Source organism: Trachemys scripta, chromosome 8, assembly GCF_013100865.1.
Source record: "Trachemys scripta elegans isolate TJP31775 chromosome 8, CAS_Tse_1.0, whole genome shotgun sequence".
Classification (NCBI taxonomy): Eukaryota; Metazoa; Chordata; order Testudines; family Emydidae; genus Trachemys; species Trachemys scripta.
Genome location: NC_048305.1, coordinates 101,142,857 through 101,157,250, shown reverse-complemented (window position 1 = coordinate 101,157,250; position 14,394 = coordinate 101,142,857). Strand labels below are relative to the sequence as shown.

Sequence of the window (14,394 nt, the reverse complement as noted above, 5' to 3'; positions counted from 1 at the left end):
CCGCAACCCAGCCATTTATTCAGTCTTTGATACGCTAAATTCACTCCTCTCTGGTGTGTTTTTGAGCCCCAGAGGCAGAGAAATATAAGAAAGAATGTCTCTGACAAACGTAGCAGCTGGTGGGGTCAACCCTGCTGGGGTCAACTGCTGAAGAAAAGTGGGGGGCAGGAGAAAAGAACGCAGGAACATCAGCTAGAACCTGATGACCACCCCGTATCATTAGCATTAACACTGAGTAATGCAGGAGGAAGGAGATAAATCAGCCCCCAACAATGTCAAGTGAAAAGAGAAGCCTGCGATGTCTCCTGTAACTAGAACTGCATTTTCTTCTATTAAAAAAAAAATGTCTAGTATTAAAGGGGCAGCTGGTCAACACGGTATATACGACCAAGGCTAATCACACAAAAATAAAAATGGAATTGAATGGTGTTGACAATTTACGCCAGTTAAGACGCCGCCCCATGTTTTTGAGATGACATATATAATACTTTATAATATAGATACACACACACACACACACACACACACACACACACACACACACACACACACTTTCTCTCTTTATAATTATTAAGATTAGTAGACAATTAATTTTCCTCTAATGCTGGAAAGATTCTTCCCCATTTAGGGCCTGATCCAAAGCCCACTGAAAGCAATAGAGACATTGCATTGATTTCCGTGGGTTTTAGCTCAGTCCCTACATTCAAGCCCCATAAAATGTCTTTCACTCCTCCTCCATCACTCCTCCTCCATACACATCAGTACAGCGTGAGCTGCAAAGGATGGGTTAATTCCTTACTACATGGAATCTGGTAAATAACTTCTTGAAATATATTTATCACTCGGAATATATACTTACACATTTTCATATTAATTTCTATACAGATTTTCGCTCATTTTATAATTAAATTGTCAAGAGCAAGAACATATTAAAAAAAGTCCTCACTTGTGAGCTTAATAATACCTTGGAGTACTCATAGAGAAAGCACTTTTTAAAACCAATGTACTTATTTTCTTTGTGCTGTTTATCACTGTTAGGTGTCTGGTTAGTTTAGTTTTGTTTACAGTCTGTTTCACTCCCCATTGTTTGGGTTGCAGAATCTGCAGGAAAACATCTAAACCGAAATCCCACCGCCCTCCCACTAGAAAGTCATGACATTATCGGTTATAAACATTTTTCTTAAAAAGTACATTTGGGAAGATTGTCTTTAAAAGTAACTTTTGAGCCTAAGCATATTGGTATTGTCTTTTAAACGCAGTTAGTGCTTGTGACAGATGCTGGATAGTTAGCGGTGGAAAGCACAATTCTCTGTTTAGCAGATCCATCACAAGATGTGGGATCACCTATGCTGCCGTCTAGGCATGCCTGAACCCTAACCTGGAAGAGACATGTTGACTGGGGGACATGAGTTCAGAATCCGTTGGCCCGTTCAATAGTTCAGCTTCCCTGCAGAGGCTGGCAATCAGGGGACCAATTAGGGTTGATGTGGACACCTGTCCACAGGTTATTGGACTACGAGCACCATACTTTTTTTCATATTGTCCATCAAACAGCTGTCAGATAGCAAAGACAAGAGACTGGATCCAATGTTTGGGTTCAGACCTAACACTCATCGTCTTGAGAATTTCAGGTTGGGATCTGAACTTTATATAACCCAGGCCCATATCTAATAACAGCTTTAATTCTTTTCTGATCTTGGGTTGGAATCAGAGCAGCAATTTACACCTGAAAAATCTCACTGTAGATCAGTGCTATCCCAGAGCACTCCCTTGTGGCTTGGGGTGGCCCTGTAGATCTTTAAAGGAACCCTCCTGGTCCCAGGTCCTTAAAAGGAGCAATGCAACAATGGTTTGGGATGGCCCTATACCAGGGGTCGGCAACGTTCGGCACGCGGCTCGTGCTGTATTGGGGATTGGTAATGTGATACATGTGTAACAGAGTACTGGCCCTTTAAGGCCAGAGAAGGTAGTTACCCTGTTCCATGTCTCCAAGCAAGCAACTGAAGCAATCATTGGGAGAGAGGAATGTGGTCTGGGGAAGAGTGAGTGTATGGGAGAGGGAAGGTATAGGGCAGGGGTCGGCAACGTTCGGCACACGGCTCGCCAGGGTAAGCACCCTAGCGGGCCAGGCCAGTTTATTTACCTGCTGATGCAGCAGGTTCGGCTGATCGCGGCTCCCACTGGCCGCGGTTCGCCGTCCCGGGCCAATGGGGGCAGTGGGAAGCCACGGCCAGCACATCCCTCGGCCCGCGCCACTTCCCGAGGCCCCCATTGGCTCAGGACGGCGAACTGCGGTGAGTGGGGGCCGCGATCGGGGGAAATCTGAACAATTCTCCGTTTAATTTCATTGGAGATTTTGCTTCTCAGCTGGGAAGGATCAAGGGGGACATCCTCACAAAGAACATAAGAACGGACACACTGGGTCAGACCAAAGTCCATCTAGCTCAGTATCCTGTCTTCTGACAGTGGCCAATGGTAGGTGCCCCAAAGGGAATGAACAGACAGGTTATCATCAAGTGATCCATACCCTGTCACCCAATCCCAGCTTCTGGCAAACAGAGGCTAGGGACACCATTCCTGCCCATCCTGGCTAATAGCCATTGATGGACCTGTCTTCTATGAATCTATCTAGCTCCCTTTTGAACCCCATTATAGTATTGGCCTTCACAACACCCTCTGGCAAGGAGTTCCAGAGGTTGACAGTGTGTTGCATTAAAAATAACTTTCTTGTGTTTGTTTTAAACCTGCTACCTATTAATTTCATTTGGTGGCCCCTCGTTCTTGTATTATGAGAAGGAGTAAATAACACTTCCTTATTTACTTTCTCTATACCACTCATGATTTTATAGACCTGTATTATATCCCCCCTTAGTCTCCTCTTTTCCAAGCTGAAAAGTCCCAGTCTTATTAATCTCTCCTCATACGGAAGCCGTTCTATACTCCTAATCATTTTTGTTGCCCTTTTCTGAACCTTTTCCAATTCCAATATATCTTTTTTGAGATGGGGCAACCAAATCTGCATGCAGTATTCAAGGTGTGGGCGTACTGTGGATTTATAGAGGCAATATGATATTTTCTGTCTTATTATCTATCCCTTTCTTGATGATTCCCAACATTCTGTTCACTTTTTTGACTGCCGCTGCACATTGAGTGGATGATTTCAGAGAACTATCCACAACGACTCCAAGATCTCTTTCTTGAGTGGTAACAGCTAATTTAGACCCCATCGTTGTATATGTATAGTTAGGATTATGTTTTCGTAGATCTGTGGAAGAAAAGCAATACATGCCTTATTATTAGAGATGGCCATTCAAAATCAAGGCTGAGGTGCATTGGTGGGACACGGTGGGGAAGTTCACAGTGCCACTGCCCATGCTTTACCTCTTCCATAGAAAAGCAGAAGTCCGCAGTTACCAGGGCTTTGAATCTTTCATCAGACCGAAATTCACATTTCAATTAAAGACATGTGTATATATTTTTGCGTAACCTTTTTGAAACATGGGCTGTTGACAAAATAACTAATACTACACTGTCTTTGAGTCTCCAGTACTTTGAAGTATAAGCTGGGCTGTTGCAAGTGTTTTGTACTCAAAATATGGTTAGTTGGAAACATCACTAAGGTCTCCCTGGAGTGAATAAAACCTCATCACAGAAAGAAAAGTCTATTCCAAAGCACACCACTGTATTACATTTCACTCCACCGTCCCCGAGTCCAACAGAACTACTGTAACATCTGCGTGGGAAGTTAACGCTGATCTTATTGTTGTCCTGACTGCCTGGTCTCTACCTCATTAAACTACTTTAACAGCATATACTGTACTCTGGTGTTTCCTGAGAAACCAGATTAGCACCTAATTCAATTTATATTTTTGTTATTTCTGGTCGCAAATGTCATTTCAGGTAGGATTGCGTGTCTCAGCAACACTCTCAGCAAGAGAAAGCAATTTTGGCCACCCTTGAGTCCCTTTGGGCTTGGTAGGGCCAAGGACGCGTTGTGCCTGTTCATACTTTGTTCGGAGGCCTCCTCCCACCAGCTTCTTTCCTGACATATTGGCCGAACTGTGTAAAGAAACCTGCCGCTATGGGCTGCATTAGCTGAAAATGATCCTACTTGGACTGCAGACACACACATGCAAGGACTGAACCAAGCTTTTGAAAGGACTGCTGCCAGCATTTTTGCTTTTCTATTCTCTGTTGAAGGAAGTGGCGTTCTAGGTATCAAGCCTGGAAACGGGGCATCTATCAACGTGCAGTTCAGTTCCTCAACCACAAACAGTTACTCCTGGTGGTCAGCCAAGCTAAGTAGAAGCTTAAGGGTGCCCCCACCCCACTGTCCATTTTCTCCAGGTTCACCTGCTGTTCTGGTGTCTTTATCTCTATTCCTAGAACAAATCAAAATAGGAGCAAAACCTTCCCATTGTCTCATGACAATTTCAGTATGGCCTGCTTCCCGTCAGGCCCCAAATACCATGGCATCTCATGCTTTTTCAGGACTTCTGCCCGCACCTGGAATGCAGGAGAGCCTAGGCTCATGCTGATGAAAAAACTATTTTATAAAAAGTAAATTGAATGTCTATAAACCCTCCCCTTCCCCAAACTCTCCTCACCACTCGAAAGGTTACGTTTCAGTTCTGGAGACGCTGGCAATCTCTTGTTTTCATTACAATAGATTTAGGTGAAAGTACACACCGGTAGGCCAGAGAGACAAGCTGGGTGAGGTAATAGCTTTTATTGGACCAGCTTCTGTTGGTGACAGATGAGTGACCTGAAGAGGAGCTCTGTGTGGCTCAAAAGCTTGCCTCCCTCAGCAACAAAAGTTGGTCCAATAAAAGCTATTACCTCACCCACCTTGTGTCTCTAACATCCTGGGACCAACACGGCTACGACACTGTCCAACCTAATTCCTAGAGATGGTACCAAGTTACAAAGCATGGATTTTGACCTATCCTCTCCAAAGTTTAGGTGCAGCATTTTCGTCCAGAGCGCTCTTAGCTTACTATGGCCCTGATTCAGCAATCCATTTAAGCCTATCAGCATGTTCTGAAGTTCCCTTGAATTCAACGGCACTTAAGCATGTTTTGAATTTAAGCATGTGCTTAAATGCTTTGCTGAATTGGGGCCTGCACAGAAAAAGTTCTCTCTGAGATCATTATTGCAACATCATTTTAATCTTGGGAGAGAATTCTACTCTTTATCCTCTATAGCCCATTTTGTGCCCAAACCAACAACTTTTTACATTTCTCTTAAAATCAAAGCTGTTTTAAAGTATTATTTAATCCCTTTACTCGGACAGCCTAGAAATTACCAGGACCATTACAATGGGCCTGTGTGAGTGTGTGCTTTATTGATGTGTACACTGACCTAATATCAAATTGATTCTGCTGACCATGGAAAAATGCAAATTGGGTATTATATTTGCATGCTACTTTTATTGTGCCCTTGTGTCTTCGTAAAAAAGACAAAGTTTGGGCTAATAAAAATAAAACATTTCTGGAGCTCATATAAGCAAATGTTTATGTTGGCAGGTAACAAATTGGTTTGTCATTTAGGGGAACAAAAAGATCATTATAATCATCCTTAGGCAAAATAGGTCGGTGGCTTTTGCTTAGCTTTTAGCTTTCATTTGCAAATCAATTTAATGTAGCACAGCGTCTCAAAGACAGGATGACACAGGATTAACACTTTCCTTGTGTTCTCCCCTCCCCACAGCCCCTGACGCAGAGACCTGGGAGTTGGACCAGCTTGAGTTCAGAGCAAATTAAATATATTCTAGCTAGAAAAAGAGAAAAGAAGCGTTTAGATGTATGTTATGTGTGAGAATCCTAATGGGGCGCAAACAGAGGAAAAGACTCCTCCCAAAGCATTCTGAAGGTAGAAGCTGAAAGAGTTAACAGATCTTTGTGCCACTAGGGAAGTGAGGTTTTTTACCCATGAAAGCTTGTGCCCAAATAAATTTGTTAGTCTTTAAGGTGCCACCGGAGTCCTTGTTGTTTTTTTAGGGCTCTGACTGTGTAGTGAACATATGATCTCCTTGCCTAGATGCTTCTTTCTTCCTTTACTCCTTTAGTCTTTTGCAACAATGCCTCTTTCATCCCTTCTGACAACCAATGATCTCCACCAGAATGCGGCAAAGTGAACTTTGGTGACAGTTTAACTAGGCAAAGATGATGTGACAGCCTGAATTCTATTTACCAAAATAACTTGACCTATTAAAATCCAGAGCAGTGCACCAGTTCCATCCCCTTTCCTTGCCACTTCCCCCCCGCCCCTTTATTCCAAATGGCAGGGTATTTTGGAGGGGTTCTGTGTGGAGGGGAGGCTATGTAAAATTGTTTCAACGTTAATGCTCGACTGAATTTTCAACTTAATAGCCCAGTGAGGGGATATGATTGTAAAGCAAAAGGCCAGAAATATCTCCTGGTAAAAATTTTCTGAAGCAAGTTCAAAGGACAACACGTAGCTACTTGGAAAATCAGAAATGGCAAAGGATTGTTTAAGCAGGTTCTCCTCACCACCCCCAGCCCCGTTTGTTTATTTTTAATCTTCATGAAGTCTTGGAAGCAAACATTTTTCCATCTGGGCTTCATGACACTGTCATGCCTGATACTCCTCTAAGGAAGGGAAATTAAACAGCATGCAAAGACTGCTTAGTTTATACTTGCATGTTTTTTTTTTTTTTTTTTTTTTTTTCAAAGCAGGGCTTTGCATTTAGATTATTCATCAGCATCTGAACTTTGGAATGTAAAATCCCATGAACAGGAATAGAAAACAGGAATATGAATAGCACATTATTTGACTCAAATGGCCAAGGAGATGGCAACTTGCAATTAAGTTTGCAGACAGTAGCATTTAATGTCACCTACCTGCCTCACTATCATATCATAACAGTTTAGCAGACAGGGCCGCAGCCTGCTTTCTTTTTCCCTTTCCTGCTTTGATATTTATAAAGTCAGGTTGTAGTGCAGATAAACCCCTTCCTCTTCAGAGACCAAGGGAAGGCAGTAAATTATGGGAAGGCTAAGTGGTACATCAAATGTGTCTCCTCAAAGCCATATATCATCTTGTTAAATTTGATGTATAATCCCAGAACCCCAGAAATCATTCCAAGAATCACAGAAAATGCAGACGTGTCCTTCAAGTGATATAGTACAAATAAAGTCAAGTCTACCTACAGAAAAATATTCTAGCCATGTTTTGCTAAAAGTCTCTACTTCACATGGGACCCGCTAGACATGGCTCCCTAAAGCACGGCACAATGGGCATTCACCTTTTCTGCTTGGACACATTGATATGACAGATGTACATTTTTGTTGTTGTTGCAACATTAAACCACAAAATGAACAAAAAACACTTCTATTAAAAAGTGTTCTACTGCCCCGTCAGTGCAGATGCACTGCTCCTGTTACCACCAATAATAGCTCTTTCCATGAGAAGATCCCAAAATGCTTTAATGGGACAGAGACCGTTTCTTTGTTCTGTGTTTGTAAAGTGCCTATCACAATGGGGTCTTAGTCTATAACTGGGGCTTCTAGATGCTACAACAGGGGTGGGCAAACTATGGCCCACGGGCCAGATCCAGCCCGCGAGCCGTTTTAAGCCGGCCCCTGAGCCGCACCATGCTCTGGCACTCAGCCCCGCTCTGGAACTCCAGCCAGGGCGCTGGGTCGATCGGCCCCGCTCCGGGGGATGCTGGGTCGGGGGCCACACCCCTGAGCCTCTCCCCACGCCCCAACCCCCTGCCCCAGCCCTGATTCCCCTCCCGCTCTCCATATACCTTGATCCCAGCCCGGAGCACCTTCCTGCACCCCAAACCTCTCATCCCCACCCCAGAGTCTGCACCCCCAGCCAGAACCTGAACCCCTTCTCACATCCCAACCCCATTTTTATGAGAATTCATGGCCCTCCATACAATTTCTATTCCCTGATGTGGCCCTCCGGCCAAAAAAAGTTTGCCCACTCCATGCTACAATAATAGATTAATAATAATGATGATGATGAACTAAGCCTCATAACCCTACAGTGAGGCAGTTGTAATATTAGCTCCATTTTTCAGATGGGGAAACTGAGGAACAACAGTTACATGCCCCAGGTCTCTCAGAAAGTCTGTGACAGTTTCAGAAATGCAACAGAGGTTCTTTTTACAGATTCATACTAACACGGCTACCCCTCTGATACTTGAGTTTCAGAAATGGAACTCAGGCAGCTCAAGTCCCTGCCTTGTCCCTTATAGCCACATGGCCCTCCTTCCCTTTTGCAAGTACAGTTGCTGCCCCTGTAGCATCCCAAGTTCCCTTAATACAAAGGTCATCCAGGCTAAAATATACATGCAAGAAATTCCCATTTGTGGCTAGTCACAGTTCCCTGCCCTTGATTTCATTGGTCTCTTGTATGTGGTTTTTAAAATGGGGACTGAGAGTGGATGTCTGGTAACCAAGTGCTGCAAGGCCGCATGGCATCAGCTCTCATAGACTCATAGACTTTAAGGTCAGAAGGGACCATTATGATCATCTGGTCTGACCCCCTGCATGCTGCAGGCCATAAAACCGTCCCTACCCCTTCCCTGGACTCTGCTGTTGAAGTCCCCAATCCTGTTTTAGGTGACTTCAATCGGCAGAAACCCTCCTGCTAGAGATCCCTGCCCTATGCTGCGGAGGAAGGCGAAAAACCTCCAGAGGCTCAGCCAATCTGCCCTGGAGGAAAATTCCTTCCCGACCCCAAATATGGCGATCAGTAAGACCCCGAGCATATAGGCAAGAGTCTCCAGCCTGACCCCTGTCAGCCATTATACAATTTACCTACCATTTCTTGGTTTTCCTTGACTACTATGTTTTACCATTAAACCATTCCCTCCATAAATTTATCTAACTTAATCTTAAAACCAGACAGGTCCGTCGCCCCCACCGTTTCCCTCGGAAGGCCGTTCCAATATTTCACCCCTCTGACGGTCAGAAACCTTCGTCTAATTTCAAGCCTGAACCTCCCCACGGCCAGTTTATATCCATTCGTTCTCGTATCCACATTAGCTCTCCCAACTGTTGGAGGCTAAAGCCAAGTTTAGCTGCTCCATGTGTTGTTTCATTGAAAAATGAGAGTTATTTACTGCAGAAAGAAAAGTTACGTTCTAGTGAGCATAGGGTATATTGCCAGCCAGAAACAGTCAGGGCAGTCTAGTGGTTGGAGGAGGTGTAAGGCAATCAGAACTTCTGTTATTTCCAGTTCCGCCACTGATTTGCTGTATGACTACAATGCTCGAATTTTCCCATGCATTAAATGAGGATAATCATACCACCTCAAAAGAGAAACCAAAGCCTAATGACATGTGCCAGCAATGCCCCTCTGCCATGTACATTGGCCAAACCGGACAGTCTCTACGCAAAAGAATTAATGGACACAAATCTGACATCAGGAATCAAAATACTCAAAAACCAGTGGGAGAACACTTTAACCTGTCTGGTCATTCAGTGACAGACCTGCGGGTGGCTATATTACAACAGAAAAACTTCAAAAACAGACTCCAAAGAGAGACTGCAGAGCTAGAATTGATATGCAAACTAGACACAATCAACTCCGGTTTGAATAAGGACTGGGAATGGCTGAGCCATTACAAATGTTGACTCTATCTCCCCTTGTAAGTACTCTCACACTTCTTATCACACTGTCTGTACTCGGCTAGCTTGATTATCACTTCAAAAGTTTTTTTTTTTTTCTCTTAATTAATTGGCCTCTCAGAGTTGGTAAGACAACTCCCATCTGTTTATGCTCTCTGTATGTGTGTATATATATCTCCTCATTATATGTTCCATTCTATATGCATCCGAAGAAGTGGGCTGTAGTCCACGAAAGCTTATGCTCTAATAAATTTGTTAGTCTCTAAGGTGCCACAAGTACTCCTGTTCTTTTTTTAAAGCCTAATGAATTACTACTCAAAAGCCTGCTTCTAAGGCCTCTTTGTGCCATTCCAGGGGTACAAAAGACGCTTCAATCTGCGTTAAGACAGCAGCTGGGGATTCCCTTGACAAGGCAGCTGCACTTAGCCCCATTGGTGTAAGGAATATTTTAAAGATGGCAGGGAGTATGCCATGTGTAGAAGAGGGTTAAGCCAGAGCAATGTGGTCCTGCAATCCTGGAAGCTGGATCCACGGACAATCCTGGCTGATTAACCACTGGCATATTAGAGCGACCCTGAGGCTGCTCTACCATGTGCCAGAGGTCAGTTTGTCCCTTCGTAGCCCCCAGGATCTGTGAGGAGGAAAGGCGGTTGAAATCCACATAAAACCCCAGACCCAACCAGATAAGCCAACTGCAGGGATCTGTTCCAGAAGAGACCATGTCAGTGCAAAATAGTCATCATTACATTGTGATCAATAAGATAGCTGAAATTGCTTTCTGTATTCCTACCTTTCAGACACTGATTTGGAATGACATGAACTTCTATGAAGCACGCACTTAATGAAATACTGAGTGTGGGAACACAGACCTATAAAAGGAGAATGAATAACTGCACACCTGCCAGATTAGCACCTGCATGTTAATGCATGGGGCACATGTGGTATTCTAATTATTTTTGCCTTTTATTGGATCCTCCTTGTGAGGAATGAGTGGTATGGACAGGGTTAAGCAGAACAAAACCTTCACTGAACAGGACTCCAGGAGAAAGCAGTGATCTCTTAGCACGAAAGCGACAGGTGTGTTGCAAAAGAGCTCCGCTTCCCTTGAACTATGACTGCATAGTCTCTACTAGCCAAGTGAGTGGACAATAAAAAACAACCTGCTGAAATTAGATTCATGTAAGGCAGCGTTTCTCAAAACGTGAAGCTGACTTTCTTTGGGGAAGCTCTGACCTCTCCTTCCAGAAGAGGCTCAAGCCAGCATGAAGAAAAAAGGCAAAAGAAAAAGGATTCTTCTCTTTTGTGCTTAGGATTTACCCAAACCAGAATTTGGTATTAAATGTTCAGCACTGAATACTAAATGCTCAGTGGATGGTCCCTCATTAGCTGAGTCCAATGATGAAATGACTCAAGAAAGAAAAATAGCAGACCGTCCTCAGCCAGGACTAAAATAAAAAATAATAATAATGGAGATATCCTATCTCCTGGGACTAGAAGGGACATTGAAAGGTCATCAAATCCAGCCCCCTGCTTTCACTAGCAAGACCTGTACTGGCTGAGGGAAGCCCTGTTATATTTGTTTGTCCATTAAAGCCACAAATGAAATGCCTGCCCCTTAAAGGGGCAGGGAGTCTTGTTTGCCCCTTGAAGATACAAAGAGAAATATAACAAGGCTTCCCACATCAAATGTTCTTTTCACTAACTTTTACAGCAAGTCATAGAATATCAGGGTTGGAAGGGACCTCAGGAGGTCATCTAGTCCAACCCCCTGCCCAAAGCAGGACCAATCCCCAGACAGATTTTTAAGCCAATTCCTTAAATGGCCCCCTCAAGGATTGAGCTCACAACCCTGGGTTTAGCAGGCCAATGCTCAAATCACTGAGCTATTCCCCCTTCCCCCAAAAGGTGTTTAAACTCCCTCAAGGTGTACAGGATATTTTCCTACTCTGACAGGGCTGTCTTATGGGATAATATACCGTTTTCCTCACAATGGGCTAACAAAGGCTCCTCGTGCGGACCTGATTCCTCCTTACGATGGTTGTGAGCAGCACATTAACTTTGTGTGCATGCCAGTGTCTGCAAATTCTATCTCACTGTCCTTTCTGTGCCATAATTAGTTAGCTATATCTTTCAGAGGGGCATTTAGTCTGAACAGCATACTGTATATCTAAACCCATTCATGTTTATATTACACACACCCCTTAAAAGTTGTGTGAGGATCATAAAACCTGCCTTGCCAGCAAGCTGTATTTAAAATAGATATAATCTCCCACAAACCTACGGAGAGATTTTAATTAAAGTCAAAGGACCCTTTAACAGAGAGAACAAGAAAAAAAATCTAGCAGAGCAAGAATTCATGTTTAAAACGCTCCATTTTGAAGCCAAGTGGATTGCTCTCAGCCATCATGTATTTAAAGGATGGGGCGTGTCAAAGATGGGAAATTTAAGAGATGCTGTGAAACCCCAAAGGACAGGAAGGGTGTCTGAGAACCAGACACCACAATTTCTGGAGCAGAACTATTTTGCTGCATACATCATATTTGTGCCTGTTCCAAGTTATCCAGGGAAACCTCTGTATTCCCTTTCATAAAAGCATTGACATTAGAGCTGGCAGAGACCTTTTAGCTCACCTAGTCCATCCTCCTCAGACCAGTGCCCAGTTTCCTTGGAAAACTGTTCCAAGTCTCATCTTGAGGATATTTTCCCTGCTATCCAGAGAAAATGTTCCTTGGTTCAATTCCATCCCATTACTCCTTTTAATATCTTGTTGGGACTCATACCCTCTTCTCCTTCCTTGATGTTTACACCCTTAAATACTTCTAATCTGTCACCTCTTGCTCAGGGAAGTAAGTATTTTCTTTGCATTCAGCCTTTACCACACAGACTAACATACCCCAGCATTACAGTTCCTACGTCCTTATGAACTGTCCTACACCCCAGTTTTGTCACAATCTCTTGGAGAAACCCCTTCAATGTGCTAGACCCCCAAGAGTTCTCGATCTTTCTTTAGGGAAGTCCACGCAGCCTCATTGTCTTCTGAGACTGAACCTCTGGGGCTTCAGGACTCCTCCTTCACACACAAGCTCTCCTCAGCAAGTCCAGCTGAGACAGACTCCTGGTTAGAGACTTGTACACCCATCAGGGACTAATGCACCTCACCCAGGATGTGCAGGGACACTCAAACTGCATTCTGAAATCAGTCAACTGGAATACAGCATTGGAAGTCCTTAGGTTAGCCCAGAGAAATTGAAGTTAAAGCATAGGCCAGTCTGCTCAGCCCACAGCAGTCCACCAGCCAAGCTGTAGTGCATTCCATTTTCAGGCCCTGAGTCTCCTTGTCTTCCTTTCTAAATCAGTTCCCAGATGAGAGAGTTCAGGCTCCTTCCAGAAGCCAACTCTTAGTCCTGCACCTCCCGCCTTCCAGTCCTTTGTTCTCAAGCGAGGTTTTTTTACTCCGTTTCCCTGCTGAGAGGTGGGGAAATCCTTCTCTCCCTGGGTCATTGGTTACTAGGTGTCACTGTTCTGGTGATTGGGGCTTTTCCATTGTCTTCTCTTTTGATGTGAGTTGGCCTCAGCCTGTCCTTTTTAATGAACTGCTCAGGCCACTAGACAACACCCCAACTCCCCACAATCTCTTAGGCCTGGTCTACACTGGCGCGGGGGTCGATCTAAGATACGCAACTTCAGCTACGAGAATAGCGTAGCTGAATTCAATGTATCTTAGATCGAATTAAAATCACTTACTTCGCGTCCTCGTGGCACGGGATCGTCGGCTGCGGCTCCCCCGTCGACTTTGCTTCCGCCTCTCGCACTGCTAGAGTTCAGCAGTCGACGGAAGAGTGATCAGGGATCAATTTATCGTGTCTACGCTACACACGATAAATCGATCCCCGATAGATCGATCGCTACCCGCCAATCCGGCGGGTAGTGTAGACATACCATTAGCCTGCCCTGATAGCAAACTTAGTCCTTCCCCCTGCACTGGGTAGATATGCAAAGCAGAGGGGAAAGTGAGGTACACATAGGATTAATAAAAAAACCACAAACAATTCCCATTCATTACATGAACCTTAAAAGGCTCAATGCTTGGGCCAGATCTAGCATCCCTTTCTTCTCATACCATACACATTCCATTCTCTTAGCCATGACATTATATTCTCTAGCCTTTTCCACAGCATGGGAAAGAAATTATTTTGCTTGAGATCTGTCTCGGACAAGAAGTGCCACAGTGCTCAGTTTCACCCATGCATATCTGCTGCTGGAGCAAGTTCTTGTCATCTCTGCAATAGGTTTTCATCTTGTAACAGGTCACTGATGCGGGATGATGATGGGCCAGTTGGTTCTTTATATGGTTCAGCATCCTTAGCAATTTCCTAGGACTCTAAATTAGTATTTAAGTGGCTATATTGCTTCTAGATAGCACCTAACCACAAATCTCCTAGTAGAGAACACAAGTGAAAGCAATCACCCATAATAAGTCATGTGCTGGTGCTGAATGCCCAGGTGCATCAGATTCTTCAACCACCAGAACTGCGGTTACCCAATATTAACCACATGTCTTGACACTCATTATTCCTTTTACAGAGCTCGGTGAGTTATGTTTTTGTGCCAACTGGCCAACACCAACCTGCATGGCTATACCAGATACATGCAAAGCTGGAAACCTCATTGGTCAATAAGATCCCAGGTAAATCTCAGAGCAGGAACATGAGACCGTAACTCCTAGTTTCCAACAGAATCACTGTAGAAGTGACCTAAAGCATGAATACGTATATTTATTAGTGAA

At 44.0% G+C, this 14,394-nt stretch overlaps 1 protein-coding gene across 1 annotated transcript in view; it reads right to left on the bottom strand.

The window, feature by feature from the left end:
- Positions 1 to 14,394, bottom strand: part of AGBL4 (ATP/GTP binding protein like 4) — a 1,407,981-nt gene that overhangs the window by 302,779 nt on the left and 1,090,808 nt on the right. The window lies entirely within an intron of this gene.